The 19,135-nt window shown below is 40.2% G+C and overlaps 2 protein-coding genes across 5 annotated transcripts in view; one reads left to right on the forward strand and one right to left on the reverse strand.

The window, feature by feature from the left end:
* The window catches only part of DOCK2 (dedicator of cytokinesis 2), a 500,741-nt gene that overhangs the window by 334,893 nt on the left and 146,713 nt on the right, over positions 1 to 19,135 (forward strand). The window lies entirely within an intron of this gene.
* The window catches only part of INSYN2B (inhibitory synaptic factor family member 2B), a 151,787-nt gene that overhangs the window by 95,412 nt on the left and 37,240 nt on the right, over positions 1 to 19,135 (reverse strand). The window lies entirely within an intron of this gene.

The raw sequence follows: 19,135 nt of genomic DNA on the forward strand, positions 1-19,135 counted from the left end.
GAGTTAACTTGAAGCTAATATACGGTCTTAACACTATGCTAGACCTATAGCCTACTTGCTAATAGTTTTCTTCAAACCCTCTTTGATATACCAAAGATTCCATTTTCAGTTATTTATAGAATTTTGTGTAACATGTTTCAAAAAGGATGCCTGGGGGAAAAAACAACCAGTGCAATGCCATGGAAAGAAAATTGCATTAAGAGGACCTGAGTTCCAAGTTCTGTCTAGTATATTAGATTTGTTTTTGTTGTTGAAGTGTTTCAGTCATGTCTGACACTTTGTGACCTCATTTTGGAGTTTTCTTGGCAAAAGTACTGGAGTGGTTTGCCATTTCCTTCTCCAGATCATTTTACAGATGAGAAAACTGAGGCAAACAGGGTAAAGTGACTTATACAGGTTCACACAGCTAGTAAGTGTCTGAGGCCAGATTTGAACTCGTGAAGATAAATTTTCCTGGTTCCAAACCCAGTGTTTTATTCACTTTACCACCTTGGCAAATGACTTAATCTTTCTGGGCCTCAGTTTTCTAAGTGGTCAAATGAGGGGATAGATTAAATGACCTCTACGATCTCTCCCAATTCTACTCTGTGATCTAAGAGTTTTATCCTGTATCCTTTAACCACTCAAAATGTGAGCTAGAATGGAAGTTTTGCCAGGATAAGCATTCTGCCATTTCCTCTGAGGATTCTCTGACTTTGCAAGTAGAAATATTGCAGTTGCCAAAATGGAGCTTGTGTAATTCCATTTCTCATACAGGTAGAGGTTTTGCATCAGCAAAGGACATGGTAATTAATCATTAGCCCATCTATTCCCCTTCTTCCCCTTCCCTTCCTCTCCTCCCCCTCAGCCAAACCTTCCACACAATAAAGTAGATTCACCTGATTACTCCCATCTCAGTAGTAAGGAGCCCCAGGCCCAGAAAGTCTGTGCTGAATCACTACATATAATGATGAGTCAGTGTCAGGGGCAAGATTTACAACAGCCACTCACATTAGCACAGACTCTAGGGCCCTTGGCTGGCAGAAAAATGAGGTCATCACTGATAGAAATCAGACTGTGGGCAGGAAAGACTGTTTAATATAAATAGAGAATAGAGAAACCCCCTCCTAAACTCTACACACACACTCACACACACACACACACACACACACACACACACACACACACACACACACACACACCCCTCTATACCTCATTCCCCTTCCATCTAATTTACCCCCAACCTGGCCTGTGTTTCCTCTGTCTCTGGCCATCAGAGAGAACATTTTGTGACCAATTCAGCATCCCATTGGAAAGTAACATCTCACCGTGTACTCTAAAGTAGGGCAGATTTTCTAATTCATTTGTTCCTGAGGAGAATTAGGAAACTGTGAATCTTGAGGATCATTTGGCTACTTCCTAGATAGCTATTAAGGCTCTCATTGAACACCCATTTCATCTCCTCAGCTCCATTCAATCAAGCTAAAGTTCATTTTAAGGGAGCCAAGGTTCTTATTAGCAATCCCATCCTGCCTAAAAAATGAACAAACTCCCCATTGTCATTACAGCAGATCTGAAGCCCTTTCACAAAAGGACAGATAAGACCTGAATAATTAACAAAACCATCTTCCTATAAACATTTTCTGTCAATTTGGTGGCTCCTAGTGTTCTTTTCAGCTTGACACACAGTTGGTGGATTGATGGTGTAGCCAGAGCCAAACTGCAGCTCTTTAATTTGAGACTGTAATAGTAACTACTCCCACAAGAAGCTCCTGAATTGAAAATGAACAGATCAAATCCAGACAAAATTGTTCCTGTCCAATCATACAGCAAACGCTTCAGTCTTATCAGGCAGTCTTCAGTCATTTTGTAGATGGATTATTTCCCTATCTATTTAACTATTGTCTCTCCAAAATTAAACCCCTTCTCCCCCCCCCCTGTTATATATGGCCTTTTATTGTTCATTTGTTTTCCTTAGGGAAAGAGGCAAAGGCTTAATTTGTAATAATGAGCTACAAAAAAATCTTGTAAGCTACGTCATTGCGTTTCTCCTGCCAAACCATGCATTATGAATCCCTGACCAAGAGAATCTTAAGAGTCTTTGTTGGGAGGTTACAGCTAAAGGTGAATGAATTTGACAAATTAAATCCAACCAGCATTTATGAAGTGCCTACACTGTACTAGGCACAGGAAACATGAAATAAAATTATTTCTTTAGTCGTTAGCAAACCATATATATTCACTTTTTCCATATCATCTTTGTACTTTTGTCTAGGCCTCCAGAGCCTCTGAATTGTTGACAGCCAGCTAATCTGGTCACTATCTTTGTGAACAACCACTTGTACAGTCTAACTTAGATATGGGCATTCACAAAGTAGCAAAGTACTTCAGAGTTTTTTGTGGAAGATAAAAGAAGACATGGAATACAGCTCATCTGTCTGGAAAAGGTTATTCAGAAACTGGGGGGGTAGAAAACTAGGTTTCCCTGTCTCACCCTCATATGTAGTACAGGGGCCACTCATGGCACGATTTGTCATACTGATCAGCAGGGACCTAGAATCAATACAATGCTTAGTACATTGCCTGGCATATAGTGAGCACTTAATAAATGCTTATTGACTAAGGACTATTACAAGTGTGCGCTACCCTATCTGGCTAATTATTATGCTTATAAGTACTCCTTTTCCATTTCTCCTTGATTAAAAACATTTATCTTCAACAGAGTGGACAAAATGTACACGAATAAAATAAATATAAAATAATTTGAGGAGGGTGATAGTAATAACAATGGGGAGGGAGGGTGAAGAAGAGAGAAGAGTCAAAGATGCCTCCATGATTGTCAACCTAAGTTGCTTGGACAGATGATGGTACCATTAGCTGAGATAAGGGAGTTTGAAGAAAGGGTATTTTTAGGGGGTACATGTTGATCTTAAGGTGCTGATAGGACATCTTAGTGGAGGTGCCCAGTGAGCAAATTACCATGAACATCTGGCACACAGGAGACAGAGAGAGAGATTAGGGCTCCCTAAAAAGATTTAGGAGTCATTTGCATAAAGTACAGGAGCTAATTAATCAACAATCATTCATGAAATATTTACTATATAGCAAGTACGGTGTTAGGCACTGTGGATGATAGTGCTAATGATAAGAATAATAAATCTACCCATTATTTACACAGGGCTTTAAGGCTTACAGAGAACTTTACATACATGATCTTATGTGATTCTTAACCTTAGGAGGTAGATGCTATTATTATCCCCATTTTACAAATGAAGAAACTGAGGCTGAGGAAATTAAATGACTTGTCCAGACTCACCCAACTAATAAAAATAAAAATTTCAACTCAGGTCTTCCTGACTCTAAGTCCAGCACTCTATCCACTGTGCCACCTAGCTACTGCCTCTCACAAATACAAAAGGGAGATAGTCTCTGCCCTCTAAGTACTTGCTATTCTACTGGATAAGTTGGTAAGGATAAAGCTTTTGAATAACACCTTCCGTCAGGGATAAATAAGATATTTTTTTCCCCATTTTACAAAAACCGAAACATGGAAGAGGTCGAGTGATTTATCTGTGGTCACACCATGTTATGATTGTCTGACTAGAGAGTGTTAATACTACCAAATAATAGAAAGCCTGACATTGGTCTAAGTAGGGTGAATCTTCCATGAGTTTCAGAAGTATGGCCTGAAAAAGTTCATGATGAAAAGGATGTCTGAAGTAGATTTATCTGGAAGGTGCCTGTAGGATGGATTGGAGGCCGCTGGACATTATAAAGGTTTAGGATAAAGTTGTGGCCCAGGAAGTGGAAAATAAGGGAAGGGGTGGACCATTTCCCCAGAATTTTCCATAATTCCAGAATAAATAAATGTGAGGATTGTGGGGCATGGGGGAAGAGAAGTAGCATGAGATTGGAAAAAGTCAAATGTCCAGATTTTCAAAAAAGAGAATGTAATAGTCTTCAAACTATGAGCCAATAAACTGGACTTCCATTCCTGAGAAAATTCTAGAACAGATCCTTAAAGAGGTGTTAATGAATATCCACAAAGGGAAGAGGCAGTTATAGGAGCTAACAGGGCTGCATCAAGAACAAGTCATGTCAGTCTATATTTTGTTGCAAGACTGCTAGGTTAGGGGAATGTTGTATTTATAGTTTACATAAATTAGAGGAAGCAATTGATAAAGTACCTCTAACTGGGGCGGCTAGGTAGCATAGTGGATAGAGCACCGGCCCTGGAGTCAGGAGGACCTGAGTTCAAATCCAGCCTCAGACACTTAACACTTACTAGCTGTGTGACCCTGGGCAAGTCACTTGACCCCAATTACCTCACAAAAAAAACAAAACAAATTAAAAAAAAAGTACCTCTTACTATTCTCATGGAGAAGATGGAGAAGTGTGGAGTAGACCCATGGTGTCAAACTTGAATGGAAGTGATCCCTGTAGGTGGCATATGAATTTAGAAAACCACACATTGAAAATTATTTATGTGTTTTGTATTGGTATTTATTTTGTTAGCTTTTCCCTGTTACGTTCTAATCTAGTTCTGCTGTTTGGCATCTCTAGACTAGACAATGATACAGTTGAATGAATTTAGGATTGTTTGACTAGTGCCCAGGGATTTTGTGCTTGGTCTGTGTACTGTTGAATATTTTTTTCAATGATTTAAACATAGGTATCAGTGGCATGCTCATCAAATTTGCAGAAAACACAAATAGAAAAATGGAAAGGCTAACTAGTGCATTCTGAATGCTAAAGTCAAAATCCAAAAAGTATTTGACATGTTAGAGGATTAGGCTCAACCTGATATGGTGAAATCATTAGGAATTAACGTGAAGTCTTGTATTCATAAACAGATACAGGATGAGAAATGCATGGTTAGATAGCAACTTTAACATATTTCATTTGATCCCTAAGTCTCTATGTGTTTTTTCTAATGATAATAGTCACAGTTCTTCATAAATCCCCACTCAGCCTAGGATTCATATTTCTTTCTTTCTTTCTTTCTTTCTTTCTTTCTTTCTTTCTTTCTTTCTTTCTTTCTTTCTTTCTTTCTTTCTTTCTTTCGGCAGGGCAATGAGGTTTAAATGACTTGCCCAAGGTCACACAGCTAGTAAGTGTCAAATGTCTGAGGCCAAATTTAGACTTAGGTCCTTCTGAATCCAGGGCTGGTGCTTATCCACTGTGCCACCTAGCTGCCCCCTAGTATTCATATTTCTTTCTTCCCCTCTCAAACAAACTAACCTTTTCGACCTTGGAAAGTCTCCACCCTGAGACCTGCTCTTCTGAATACCTAGTTCTGACTATTTAATGAGCAGGTCCCCACCCTGGACCCCTAGTTGCTTGCCACCTTAACTCTATGTGAGTATCCTTATTCATTCTCTTTCCAACATCCCATTATTTATTGTCTTCTCCCATTAGAATGTAGCTCCTTGAGCTAAAGACTGTCTTGTTGCTTTTATTTGTATCCCAGAGCTTACTTAGCACAGTGCCAAACAAAGCACTTAACAAATGTTTTATCTGTCTGTCTTCTGTTTGTCGGCCTGCCTGTCCTCTAGCATGTTATTTCTGAAAGTACAACAGTTACCTTACGTATATTTATGTCCTTCTTTTATACACTTATCCTGTTCCATTTTACATGATAATTATTGTTTTAATCATAAAAGTATTTTATTATTTTCCAGTTACATGTAGGGATAGTTTCAACATTTGTTTTTATAAGATTTCTAGTTTTGGGGGTAGCTAGGTGGTGCAGTGAATAAGCACTAGCCCTGGATTCAGAGGAGCTGAATTCAAATCTGGCCTTAGACACTTGACACTTATTAGCTGTGTGACCCTGGGCAATTCACTTAACCCTCATTGTCCTGCAAAAAAAAAAAAAGATTTCTAGTTCCAAAATTTTCTCCCTTCCTTCTTTCCCTCCCTGCTCCCCAAGACAGAAAGCAATGTGATATAGGTTATACATATACCATCACATTAAACATATTTCTATATTAGTCATGTTGTGAAAGAAGAACATGAGTTATTTTTATATGTACTGTAGTCCCCTGTTAGATGGAAGTTCCATGAAAGCAAGGACAGTCATATTTATATTTCTATCTCTTCTACCACCTAACACACTCCTCTGCACACAGTAGGCCCTTTGGAACTGGTCATTAAATTGAAACACAAATGAAGAAATATTGTTCTAAAAGACACAAATTATAAACAGGGCAGTGCAATGCCATGAAGATGGAAGTCAAAGACTTAGTTTATTGGTAAGGTACAATGCACCTTAGAGATTGAGAATAAGAATTAAAGGGAAAATAACTATTTGGATAGAAAAATGGATATGAGTAGTCTTAGAAAATTTCAAGTAGAATAGTGAAGGTAGAAAATGAGATTACAGTTAGGAGGAAGCAGGATGGCTGTGTTTCTATTTTATATATTCTTAAGTTAACCACTAGATAGCCACTAATTTAATGAGAGAATTATTAATTGTGTAAATAATATGCTTTGCTCCAGGTGCTTTCAGTCCTGCTTGAATAGCTTAAGAAATGTCAGATACTGCAGTAGTAATTACAGCAAGATATGCCTGGAGGATGGGCCAAAATAGCTGATGTAAGAAACCCAATATATAGTAATCAGGAAGATGTGACCCCATGTCATGTTTTATCTCTGCAACCTGCCAAATATAGCAGAAATAACCCTGTTCTACCTGTGCCCAGCACTGACCTCCCTAGATTAAAGGCTCCCATGGTATTGTTGGCAGAGTTAGTTTTATTGCTAGCCCACCTCAGCAAGAGTGGGTTGTGGGTATCATCTGTTCTCATGGGTAATCTGTAATGCAGTGTTAGGTCAAACCAATGAGGGGCCAGCTTGATTTTCTCTGTCTCACCCAACATTGCATATAATCACCAATATTCTTTTCTTCCTTTTCCCCCCACCTAAACAACATAATATCATGTGACCATTTCATGTACAGGTAAACAGCTGCCATTGAAATAAATGGAACTTCAAGCCTTTCCTTCTAGATCTTTCATAAACTGGGTAGAGCTTAGTGAGTGACATCTCACTTCTGTGACTTATTCCTACTTGGCCTTGGGGTTGGAGTAATTGAAGATACTTTGATCCCATGTGTCCTGTCCTACCGTTCTTCTTGTCACGGGGCACAGCTCAGGGGAGCTGAATCATAGCTGTAGTTTTCATTCCCTTTGTTTAAACCACTCCACACATCACCCCCCTACCCTGCTGAATATCTGTGGCTTGATAGCCTCCTAACTTAATTTGGGTGAGACCCACCCCGCATATACACACACACCCTAAAATGATTTTTTCTTTCTTAGATAACATGCAACTTTTTCATTTGCAAACAAATTATCCATTCACTTGGAGTATTTAAATCTGCCAAGGATCTTTCGAGGGAGGGGGCAATACCATCCTCAGAGACAGATAACAGGGAAGTACTTTAAAAGTGAATGTGGTTGGCCCTGACCAATTTGTGCGAAATGATTGTAGACTGGGATGAGCTGTTGCTGACAGAGAGCAATTAGGATTTACGATTCTTCCTTGAATTATTGATTCCAAGTAGGTGTGCTCTTTTCTCTTTCTCTTACAATCAAGTTTGAATCCCTTTCACTGTCAAATAAGAGTGGTAGTGATGTGACTGTCACTTGCTGTGACACAGTCTCCCCATTTCCACCCCCCCAAACCCAGCATTTAGGTTTCTTTTCTCTCTCCATTCCCCCTCCAGTCTCTTTTTCATGTTCTTTGTCACATTTTGCCTCACTTTCTCTCCATATTTTCAACAGATTTGGGGCACAAGTGAATGCAAAAAACCCAAAGCAGAACACCTTGCTTGCCTAGCTCTGTAATGAAGACATCCTGATCAAATACTGTAATGTTACCCTTCTCATAAATATCTATGCATGTCAAGAACCAAAGCTCTTTAATGAATGCTGATAGAGGGTCTGGAGAGCAGGGTAATTCTTAGCATGCTCTGTCCTTTTCATCACAAGTGTACATACATACAGGAAGACACATGGCTCAAGATAGAATATGGAAGAGAGAAATCTGAATTCCCTCCTTAGGAAAAGTAATTTAGTGATCCCTCTCTATGATTGGAACTTGGTGCTTTGGCTAGCTGGCTCATTTGTTACTACAGTCACAGTACTAATAAAACCTGGGTCACAGTTATGATTCTTGTTTTTTGCCAATTATAGGTTTTTGAGAGAGAAAAGCTGCTTAGGGCCAGGACCAAACTCTAGGCAAGTGTTTCACAATCACGTCAGTCTAAAGAAGAAGGATTCATGAAGTACTGTACAAAGCACTTTTCAATTATTATTTCATTTGATCCTTACAACAACCCTGGGAAGTGGGTGCTATTATTATCTACAATTTACAATTGAGGAAACTGAGGCAGAGTCACTTGCTCAGGGTCTCACAGTATCCAGGACTGGATTTGAACTCAGCTTTTCTTCACCTCAAAACCCAGTGCTCCATCCCTAAGCCACCTAGCTGCCTTAAGTTGTGAAGGGCAACCAGGAAAAAATGTGATGTTGTGAATAATATATTAAGACAGGGGCTGAATCTGTATTAGCAATGATATAGGGAACTCCTGTATAAAGTTGCAGTTAAGCAACTTTTTGCAACTTAAAATCTCAGAGAGTTGCCTGGTAGCTTGACCAGAACCCCATAGATATGTATGAGAGGCTGATCTTGAACCAAAAGTCTTCCTGGGTTCCAAACCAGCTCTTTTCCCACTACATCAAGGGTGACCTACAACAAACAAACAAGTAGCAACAATAACAGCCACCTACTGAATCCTGTTATAATGTCCTTAATGACCAACAAAGCCCTCAAGGGCTGTTCTAGAAGAGCACAAACTCTGGCAGGTTTACAAAGCTGTGGTTTTGTGCACTAGCCTAGCAATGACAGCTAGGTGGTGCAGTAGATAAGAGCTCTGGGCCAGGAGTCAGGAGGACCTGAGTTCAAATGTGGCCTCAGACTCTTAGTAGCTGTGTGACCCTTGGGTAAGTCACTTAACCCTGTTTGCCTCAGTTTTCTCATCTGTTAAAATGAGCTGGAGAAGGAAATGGCAAACCACTCCAGCATCTTTGCCAAGAAAACTCCAAATGGGCTCATGGAGAACCAGGTGGGCATGACTAAAAATAACTAAAACAACAACAAATATAAATGTTAGTGGTGAGGATCATGAACATTGATGATGATGATGTTCATTTCCAGGACCAGCCTAGATAAGTTTCCTAGGGCTTCATCACCAAAGGGTTGACTGCTAGATGATGAATTTTTTTTAACTTTAGCAACTCACAAATACCAGCTACTCGAGTATAGAAAGTCTGTGATCTGTGATCAATAGAAAGAGGACCCTCACTGATAAGATCAAAGTTCATAGGAACATAGATTTATAGCTGGTATTGACCACAGTGGTCATCTAGTACGACTCTTTCATTTTATAGATGGGAAAACTGAGGCCCAGAAAGGTTTATTGCCTTGCCCAAGGTCACATAGCAGTACCAGATTGTTGGATCCAGAGCTGTTTCAAAAGATGACATATCCCATTTTCTCACACATATAGACATACATATGTACACATATATGCATGTGTGTATGTATATATATATAACATATATACACATACATATATAAACATACATATATAGATACATATATATATATATATATATATATATATATATATATATATATATATATATATATATAGGTATATAATATAGTGGAAAGAGAAAGACAGAGAAACACAGACCAGACAGAGAGGGTGTGTCCAAGGAGCTGTTCATCTCGGGCCTGAATTTCCTGTGACCCTAGCTTGCATGGTCTGTTCTGAAGATGGTACAAAAATATTTGCAATGGGGTTTCTGACTTCAAGTTCATGGCTATTTCTATTATACATCACTTAGTATAATGTAGTCCCCATACTATTAAACAAGCAAGACGCATTTTTAAGGTGCATCTACCATGTGCAAAGCTTGGTATTAGCACAGAGAAAGAATTTTTTTAAAAAGTGAAGAACTCCAACATTTACTCAAGTTCATTATTTGTGGATGTGCTATTCTTCCTTACAAAATGCCAAAGAAACACAAATACATAAGAGTAGCCATAACAGAATGTACTGGGTCCACTAAGATAATTCTTAGACCTCTGCCCAGGTGACTTATGCTTCTGGGGTCCTGAATGCACCCTCTGTTATAATAACCTAGGGGTATTTCCTGCTTACCACTGTCAGATCTGGTTAATGATCCTTCTGGAGCAGGATTGAAATTACAATGATAAGACCCAGTTCACTCCAGAGTGACAACAACATATTCCTCTGTGAAACCAGCCTTCCTGAAGCGATTTCGCTCCCTCCTGTGCTTTCAAGGGGATACCTAACTGCATCGCCCCTGGGACCAGGCCAGATAAACACTGGCAAATCATTCCCCCTCTGGTGCTGCCACTCCAAACCCCAGGATTTCCCTTGGACAAGCCTCAGCCTTGGCCGCTGCCCCACAAATCCTGTATGTGCCTGGGATTCTCTTTTGGGGAAGATGTTTCTCCAGCTGCTATTGACAGACAAGTCTAAATCTCTGTACCCCATACCCTAAGCAGTCATTAACTCAAAGAGATGGCCTGACTCTCAAATCCTTAGTACCTGAAAAGGAGAAAGAAAGAAAACTAAATAATTTACCTTTTTGTCTGTGCTGAAAGAAAGAGATACTGAATTGCCTGTTGCCATGGAAATGGGGTTGTGTTTACAAGCTGCAGCTAGTTCCCCAGAGTGAGGCACAGTAGCCAATAGGACGACTCTTCACATTCCAGTAAATTAGTCACTATCATGAGCATTAACATTTGGCATAAATGAAAATACGCACTTTGCTTTCTTTTAATATTGATACTGCCCTCAGCTGAATAAGTGGTACGCTCATTAACACAATTTTTAGAAACGAACTTTATGCTGCACCTCTCCCCTCCCCTGCCCCTATTCCCTTTTCTTCTTGGATATGGCTGACTGTCTTCTGGAGAGGTTAGTTAATGATGGGATGACCCATGTTACAAGGCAATCCTTGTAAATGCAGCCTTGTGCTTTAAGGCAACTCTTGGGTCAGTCACGTTGCTACTCCAGCTACTTGGCAGTTGCCGCACCTTTGGATTCCCTCTTTGGCTTTTTTTTTTTCAGAAAAAAAACATGAAGGTTTACAAGTAGAGAAATATATGGTACGATGGTTGAAGTCCAAACTTGCTGTAATCACGAAATAAATAGAAAGAATGAACCAAGAGTGTATGCTCAGTGCCAACCACTCCCTAAAAGTGTTATTAATTGCTTATCTTCAGCAGTGTTAATTTAATGACTAGTTTTGCAGATTTCTGGGATTATGTGTGACTGTGAATGTGTACGTGTCCTCCATCCATAATAGAGCCTTACCTCTCAGTGGTTGCAAGAGGAAAGCACTTTTCTACATAACCTGTATGTGTTCATAAATGTTGGATCCTAAGTAAATCTGTACATTTTCATAAGAGAAAGACCCTTTTATACTCAGATTCACATGAGAAGGTACCTCTTTATAGCACATGCAGAGTTAGCCAGAGATATGAAAACATCTCCTTATACCTGTAATCTGTATAAAGTAAGGGACCACTTGTGGCACAGTAGATTTTGGCAGATGAAGAAACTTAGGCAAATAGGGTAAAGTGACTTGCACAGGGTCACAAGGCTAGTAAGTGTCTGAGGTCAGATTTGAACTCAGGTCCTCCTGACTCTAAGACCTGCACTCAATCCAACTATTGCACAAATGTATCACTATTCCATGGTTAAAATTGAAGGAAGTAGAGCAATCTAGAATGTCTTACTTCCTGTCACTAGAATAATTTGGAATTCACTCTGCCCACCCCATTGGTTAGGTTTTGTGATAAGAAATGTTACTGACTTAGAACAGAAAAGGCATTTGAATTTGGCATCATGCTACTTAGATTCTAATCCTGGTTCTATAACTATTAATATGACCTTTAGCAAGTTTCCTTATCCCTCTATACCTCAGGTTATTGGCATCCATGAAATGGGGATGACAGTGTTTCTTTATGCCTCAGTTATAGTATCTGTGAAATGGGATGATAGTTTTTCCTGCATACCTCACCAGAAATTATTGTGATCCTCAAATGAGATAATAGACATGAAATTGCTTAGGTCATTATAATTCTGTTCAAAGAGAGAGGAGAGAGAGACAGAGAGAGACAGAGAGACAAAGAGAAAAGAGAGACAGAGAGGAAGAGAGACAGTGAGAGAGAGAGAGAGAGAGAGAGAGAGAGAGAGAGAGAGAGAGAGAGAGAGAGAGAGAGAGAGAGAGATGTGGACTTGGGGGAGGAGGGAAGGACAGAATCAGAGTTGGGAGAGACCTCAGAGTTAAAATCCCACCTCAGACACTTACTATCTGTGTGACCCTGTGCAAATTACCTAAGGTTTCTTTGCCTCAGTTTCTTCATCTATAAAATGAGAAGAATGGCACCCACCTCCTAGTTGTTGTGAAGATCGAATGAGATAACATTTATAAAGTGCTTAGCACAGAACACATGTAGGCACCTTATCAATGCTCATCTCCTTGCCTCCCTCTCCCCAAACCCAGCCATCTAGTCTGACTCATATCTGAACAAAAATCCCTTGTTGATCATCTAGCCTTTGCTTGAGGGGGAACCCAGTTCCTCCCAAAGCAACTCCTCCCATTCCAGGGGAGCTCTAATTGTTAGGAAGTTTTTCCTGACATCAAATCTGCCTCTTTGCCAACTTCTTACAATTTCCCTAGTCCTGTCCTCTGGGGCCAGGCAGAATGTGTCTTCCTTGGATGGCCCTTCAAACACTCAATGACCTGGGGTTTTAGGCCCCAGGCAGTTACACCACCAGCTAGCCCTATGACCTTACAACAGTTACCTCCTCTCCGTGGGCCCATTTCCTCATCTGTAAAATGAAGGGGTTGGACTAAATTATCTCTAAAGTCCTTTTCAGCTCTAACATTTTCTGATTTTATGAGTCTATGAATCTATGGATCTTTTTATTTCTTTCACTATGCCCCTGGGGAGTTTGGGTGCAGGATATATTCCTAAGTAATATGGAAGATTTTAATGAAGAATGTGGGCGGCAGGCTCAGGCAGTGGGGGTAGGGGGGTTGTATTCCTCCAGAATGAGCTGGTTAGTGCTGTGAAGAGAGGCTCTTAATGAGAAAGAAATGAATGTGCCCGGATGATCTGCAATCCTCCCCATGTCATTGCTGAATACCTTTTATAGGTCAGACAACAGCCAAGATCTATGAATCATAGCCCGGGCCCTGTCTTTTGTGCATTATGGAATTAAAATGAAAACTCAGCAAAGGGGAAATTCTCAATTCTTACACTGTCAGAGAGAGATGGAATGCTGGCATCAATACTTGGGTCTTCTCTTTTTCTGATCCATGGTACAGGATGAAGTGGCTTCTTCCATCTTCCATTCTTTTCAGTGCTAATAATCATTTCCTTTTAATATTATTTCCTATTAATTTCATAATCCATGGATTATAATTTTTTCTCACAAGAACCCCTTAAAAATACTTTTCCCAAGTATTATTGTCCCCATTTTAAAAACACATCACTGAACCCCAGAGAAGAAAAAATGATTTGTCCAAGGTCACACAGGAATCCAACTCAGGCTTTCTGTCACCAAGACCTGCGTTCTTTCTGCTACAAAAGCATTTGCTTCTTCTTCACCCCCTATCATGGAGTTTTGTTTTGCTGAGGTGAAAATGAAATAGAAGGGTTAGACTGAAAACAGTTTTGAAAACCACTAACATGTTCCCGAAAATACAAGGTCAGTGTTTGCAGGTTGTAATAAGCAGGGAACACTAATAAATACCAACCACAAAGCTGATTATTTATCATGTCTTACCTACTTTGCAGAGAAATGAAAGTCTTCATAGTGAGACAGTGATGAACATTGCAGATGCTGGGAAGCAATCTTTCATCACAGTTTTATTTTGCTTAGAGGTTCAAATGCTATATTATGTTTTAAAACTTGTCAACTCTTGCATAGTACACGGACTCCATGGGAGAAAAACAGGCTTTCTAAAAATATCAAAAATCAGACATTTCTGCTAAAGCTCATCATTATAACTCAAAAGTCCTGTAGAGAAATGATAATTAGGAATGGCATTTACTCAGCAGAACTGGCAGGGAAAAAAATGTCTTGCAGTTATATCCCTGGCCTGGGTATAGCTTCTTGACTCTAAACGTGACTAATGAGAGGTCAGGTGCTCTTTGGGGTATTAACAAGAATTGACTGTAGCCAAGAAGTTACTTTAAGACAATTGCATCTAAAAAAAAAAAAACAACCAAAAAAACCTACGAAATAAAAAGAACAAGACAGGAAGTAGTTTTAGGTTTTATTGCAAATTGGTATAGAATAAAAGACTCTATTGTCTTGGCTAAGGCTCAGAGTTGGAAAGGACCTCAAAGGTCATGTAGTCCTTCAACCTCTTTCTTTTCAGAGTAGGAAACTGAGGCCCAAAAGAAATGAAATGACTCGTCCACACAGTTAGTATGTGACAGGGCCAGGATTTTAACTCAGAGCTCCTGACTGTGAATCCAAGACTTCTATAGACTGTTGTCTCTTTACCTCTCTCAGCCCCAATTTCTTCTGTAAAACTAGTGTGCCAAATTACTTCAAGGGTTCTTTCCCACTCTAATATCTTATTAGTGAGTCATTCTTTTGTTCATCTATGAACTTCCCTTTCACTAAAGCTTAGCAAGCCCACCCCTCTGTACTGGAGGACACTGTGAGAAATGAAAAGAGATGAAATCAAAGGCTTTACTCAGTATAAATCATTGCTTCTTCCCTTTGCAAATGGCTATTTGTAGTGCCATGCACCAAGAGGATTAAAATACCTCTCCTCTCTGTGGGAATTTGCAGAAAATTGTCATTTCCTATTTCTAAATATTAACAAATATTTGAAAATAAGAAGCCCATGAGATGATATTGTTCAACAGGAATGGCTTTAATGTATGTAAACTCTCTTAGCAAGTGGGACACTCACTTGCATATAGGGAGTTGATATCTTAATGCTGCACTGTACTAATGAATAATCCACGATCAGGAGATAATAATTAAGATGTGGTAATGCCCACTTAGTAAATTAACTGAATTGTCAAAACTCAATTTAAGCAGCAATTTGGGCTCCAGTGATAGAATTATAATAGCGTCCTTCACTTAATGAGCCAGACACTTAATAATTCAAACATGTTTAAGGAAGAATCAAACAAAGCTCACATTTAGCAGATCTTGCTTCTCTCTTGCTCATACAGAGCTAGTTCAAAAAGTTGGTCCTCTGAGTCCAAACCCAGAGCACTGTGCACTTGGGACGGTTAGACTGGAGAAAACAAGGAACCCTTGGAGGTAGGGGTGAAACAGCATGACTGTCTCTAAGGATTTAAAAGGTTGTCATGGAGAAGAGAAATCCGAGTCTTGCTTGGCTCCAAAGGGCCCACCTAGGAGCAATACTTCTCCTTCCTTTTTTCCTGTTTTACAGACCAGCAAATTGTAGACTTTGTACTCCTTTTATTAGGGGAGAAATATCTCTGAAGCTCCATCCCTTTCATTATTCTTCTTGCTCTTGGCTCGATGACCAACGCAATCATAAGCAAATTTGGAAATCTGATGTTCCCTAGGCATGATACTCTTGGAGAGACCCTTGCCCAAGGTAGCTTAGAAAAACCCCTTGGGGCAGCTAGATGGAGCAATGGATAGAGCACTGGGCCCTGGATTCAGGAGTACCTGAATTCAAATCCGGTCTCAGACACTTAATACTTACTAGCTGTGTGACCCTGGGCAAGTTGCTTAACCCCAATTGCCTCACAAAAAAAAAAAAAGAAAGAAAGAAAGAAAGAAAGAAAGAAAGAAAGAAAGAAAGAAAGAAAGAAAGAAAGAAAAGAAAGAAAGAGAAAGAAAAAGAAAAAACCCCTGGACTGTTTGGCCAAAGCTGTCATTTTGGAAATGATAATGGTGGGTTTTGCCTAAAATGTCCCCTCTATTTAGCTCTTCAAATGTTTATTAAATTCTTACAATGCACCGAACCCTGTGTCTATACAGAATACAAGAAGAGTCTGTGGGACATTCCTTGCCCTTGTGGAGCTAACTGGGGAGAATGACTAACCCACAAGAAACCTTTCTATAGCAATACTAGTAAAATGATTTGGAGCAGACAATAGATATATTACGAGTTATGAGAAATAAAAAATGACGGTGGGGTGGAGTAATCTACAACATCCTATTTTAGAGTGATCCATCCTTATTGCTGGAAGGGACTTAAAGCTTCCTTACTTTGCAAAGGAGGAAACTGAGGCCCATAGAGGGGAAGTGACTCAAGGTCACACAGCTACCTAATGATGGAATGAAGATAGAACTCAGGTCTTTGACCTCCTGGACCAGTCTTCTTTCTGTTACCTTATTGGAAATGGAAGGTTTAGTTTTTCAAAATAACCATTTCTTCCTGTGACTGGCGCTTTCACTTTAGAGCCTAGCAACAATACACATTTTTTTTTTGTGAGGCTATTGGGGTTTAAGTGACTTGCCCAGGGTCACACAGCTAGTAAGTGTCAAGTGTCTAAGGTCGGATTTGAACTCAGGTCCTCCTGAATCCAGGGCCAGTGCTTTATCCACAGCGTCACCTAGCTGCCCCAACAATACACAATTTAGATAGTTTTATGATTTACAAATCCCTTTCTTCACAATAACCCATAAGGTAGGCAGTACCTAAAGTATTATTATTTTCATTTTACAGATGAGAAAATTGAGGCTTGCCAAGGTTCCATGACATGGTTCCATAGTCAGTAAATGTCAGAGTCAGACAGACTGAAGCTGGGTCTTCTCACCTTCAGTTCAGTGCCCATTCCACTGCCCCATGATGCCTATATTGGGACACTCTGTATTCAGAAATGTCAAGTACCAACCCACAACCTACCCCCAGCCCTGTCAACTTTATGATATGCAACATTTTAAAATAAAACTTTACAACAATCATTTCTGCTTCACATCTGTTCTCAAATATGACATAAAAATTACAGTGTCTACCATTAACATGAGCTGGGGCAATTCGGAAGGAAATGATGCAGCCCTGGCTGTCTCTGGCTTCTATTTTATTGACCTTTTCCCTGGTGTCAGGAAACAGATTTACTTGTTAAGACATTGACACCTGGAAAAAGTCTGTTCTGTTGTAAACCTTGTTGATTGCTTTTGTGGGACATAAAATCAAATGTCGGTAGGGAGTATTTGGTTCTATGCCCCAGCCTCATGTAGGGCTGGTTACACTGAAAGCTGCAAAATATTCATGACCCTCTCATTGAGTAATTAATTTACAGGAAGTTCATGCATGATGGGAAAAACCCCAAAATTAGCAGTAGCATTGGTATATGAATTCTGCACAATTTATTACTGATTAGCAACAGTTCATGCACTCTTCCATGAACCACACAGATGTTCAAGTAGAATGTCTTTAGGTATTGGCAAATTATCATAAATTTGAACTCATTTGCAGGAATCTATTTACATATCTTAAGAAAAACTGTAATTTCCCCTCTGCATTCACTTCTGCAAAGGAGAATCTCTTCAAGATGGCCTTCAATGTATTGGAATTCTTTCACTTATTTATTAAGAGACTTAGGTAATGGGCCAGATCTATTGTAAATGAAAGGGAAGTACAGAGAAGAATAAGACCTACTCCCTGTCCATACAGAGCTTACATTCTCACTGGAGAGAAAATTCTTAGTGAGATGAAGCAGTTGCATATTGCTTTGGGGGGGTTTGGTCTGGAGCTGTGATTCCATTTCTATAGAATTCCCAGCATGGAGTATTCATATACTTGCTGAGGGTAGGGATTGTTTGATTTTGTCTTTATATCCCAGCCTTAATTCAGTGGGTGGCACACAAAAGGTATTTAATAAATGCTTTTTGATTGATTGATTAGAAACTCCTCCATGTATGCAATTCAGCAATTCCCCTGTAGCTTAGAGTGTTAGAGAACTGTATGGGGGCAGAGACATTAAATGCCTTGCCCAGCTGGTAGATATCAGGGGCAGCAGGAATGACCTATGTCTTTGCACTCCAGAGCTAGCTCTGTAGTCCCTCTGCCTGCCTGCCTCTCTGAATAACAACTTAACATGAGTGGATCAGCTCATATGGATATGGACCATTTCTTGTGACTGGCTATGCATGAATGAGGGGTTCATACTGGTGCTGGTGGTAAATCCTCTAATTAGCTGCTGAGCTGGGAGGCTGATGATGCAGTGAACCTTCTAAAAGAACAGACAGTCTCTAAGTACTGCTTTCTGGGCTCTAGCTCTCCAGTTAACAACTTGTGACTCCACCAGGTGGGATGGATAGAGTCCTTCACCCAGTGTCATGATGATTCCTAATGCCAGGGGACTTCGCCAAGCAAGCTTGTCCCCAGATGCCTGGGACAGCCACCTTTGCATCTCTTTTGTGTTTCCTTCCCCGAAGAGATAATGGAGTAGCCAACACAGCCTTTGTGAGTTCTGATCAGCCAAGAGATCCTGGGAGGGGCTGCCAGTGCTGCCAGTTATGGTGTCCCTGGAGCTGCAATGGCAGGAGAAGTGTCTGCATCCCAGAGCCCCTGCCTGATTAAGTCCCCTGACACTAATTGCCAAGTGGATGGACTTACCACCAAGCAAGGTTTGAGAAGGATCTATCTCTTTTCCACCCTTACTCGAGTTACATCTTAAGACTGTAGTCGCTTCTCTTACAGGTTCAGTGAGCATCTCCCCTCCCAGCCAATTAGACTATCCTTCATCACCACACAGTATGAGCTCCTCCATCACTTATGGCAGGAAGCAGGCCCTCAAAGTCCCCGAGTGGCCAACAGGAAGCAGGTAGAGAAGAACCACATCTGCTCCAAGAGATGGCCCTTATTGACCACATTACAATAGTACAAGACAACCATTGCCCAGATGTCCAAGTGAAGACTCGGGAAAGGCAGTGCAACAGGAGGATCGGCTCGAAGTGGACAGACACCTTCTTGAGGATCTGCTGAGTACAAAGCCCCTAGACTGCAGCGGGCTTTCCCCACTTTATCTTTAGGTGGAGTGTCCCTGCTTCTACTGTGCTGGTTCTGTGGCGCTGAGGTCCAGTTTC

This window comes from Dromiciops gliroides, chromosome 2, assembly GCF_019393635.1.
Source record: "Dromiciops gliroides isolate mDroGli1 chromosome 2, mDroGli1.pri, whole genome shotgun sequence".
Classification (NCBI taxonomy): domain Eukaryota; kingdom Metazoa; phylum Chordata; class Mammalia; order Microbiotheria; family Microbiotheriidae; genus Dromiciops; species Dromiciops gliroides.